Here is a 1,017-nt window from a genome sequence, read left to right as displayed (position 1 = left end):
AAAAGGAATGCAACACGAGGACTTCCCAGGAGGTCACCCATCCTAGTACTACTCTCGCCCAAGCACGCTTAACTTCGGAGTTTTGATGGGATCCGGTGCTTTAGTGCTGGTATGATCGCATCCGACATGTTTCCCCGTCTTCGTCCCTTATGCTTGCCACTCCCAGGTCCGCTCCAAAGACGATTCTACATTCTCACTACCATTACAACCGTTCCCTAACAATGGATAATGTCCTATACTACTTACTCTCCCGCTCAATCACGGAGACGAGTTTTCCACGGTTTCCACCCCTCCCTCCATACCGCAGCAACACGAGTTTTTTCCACCCCTTTCAGAACGCGCTCTTCGCGCCACAAAGCCGTCCCAAGACGCGCGAGCAATGAGCATCGAGCTTAAACATATCGCAAACGTCAAACATAATATAACGGGATTAATATATATCGCGCACGTGCGACATGTTTCTCACAAGGCGCAAAAAATAATTATAAAAGGAATGCAACACGAGGACTTCCCAGGAGGTCACCCATCCTAGTACTACTCTTGCCCAAGCATGCTTAACTTCGGAGTTCTGATGGGATCCGGTGCTTTAGTGCTGGTATGATCGCATCCGACATGTTTCCCCGTCTTCGTCCCTTATGCTTGCCACTCCCAGGTCCGCTCCAAAGACGATTCTACATTCTCACTACCATTACAACCGTTCCCTAACAATGGATAATGTCCTATACTACTTACTCTCCCGCTCAATCACGGAGACGAGTTTTCCACGGTTTCCACCCCTCCCTCCATACCGCAGCAACACGAGTTTTTTCCACCCCTTTCAGAACGCGCTCTTCGCGCCACAAAGCCGCCCCAAGACGCGCGAGCAATGAGCATCGAGCTTAAACATATCGCAAACGTCAAACATAATATAACGGGATTAATATATATCGCGCACGTGCGACATGTTTCTCACAAGGCGCAAAAAATAATTATAAAAGGAATGCAACACGAGGACTTCCCAGGAGGTCACCCATCCTA

At 48.9% G+C, this 1,017-nt stretch overlaps 2 non-coding genes across 2 annotated transcripts; both read right to left on the bottom strand.

Annotated features, from left to right (window-relative positions):
• Positions 1 to 4: 4 nt before the first annotated feature.
• LOC123178993 (5S ribosomal RNA) lies at positions 5 to 123 on the bottom strand. Its single transcript, XR_006490019.1, has one exon. It is a non-coding gene; the product is annotated as a 5S ribosomal RNA (ribosomal RNA).
• A 367-nt stretch (positions 124 to 490) lies between these two features.
• On the bottom strand, positions 491 to 609 carry LOC123178994 (5S ribosomal RNA). The gene has a single exon (XR_006490020.1). It is a non-coding gene; the product is annotated as a 5S ribosomal RNA (ribosomal RNA).
• Between the last annotated feature and the right edge of the window lie 408 nt (positions 610 to 1,017).

This window comes from Triticum aestivum, unplaced genomic scaffold, assembly GCF_018294505.1.
Source record: "Triticum aestivum cultivar Chinese Spring unplaced genomic scaffold, IWGSC CS RefSeq v2.1 scaffold148820, whole genome shotgun sequence".
NCBI lineage: Eukaryota > Viridiplantae > Streptophyta > Magnoliopsida > Poales > Poaceae > Triticum > Triticum aestivum.
Note: the sequence above shows the minus strand (reverse complement) of the source record. Positions and strands in the feature narration are given on the sequence as shown.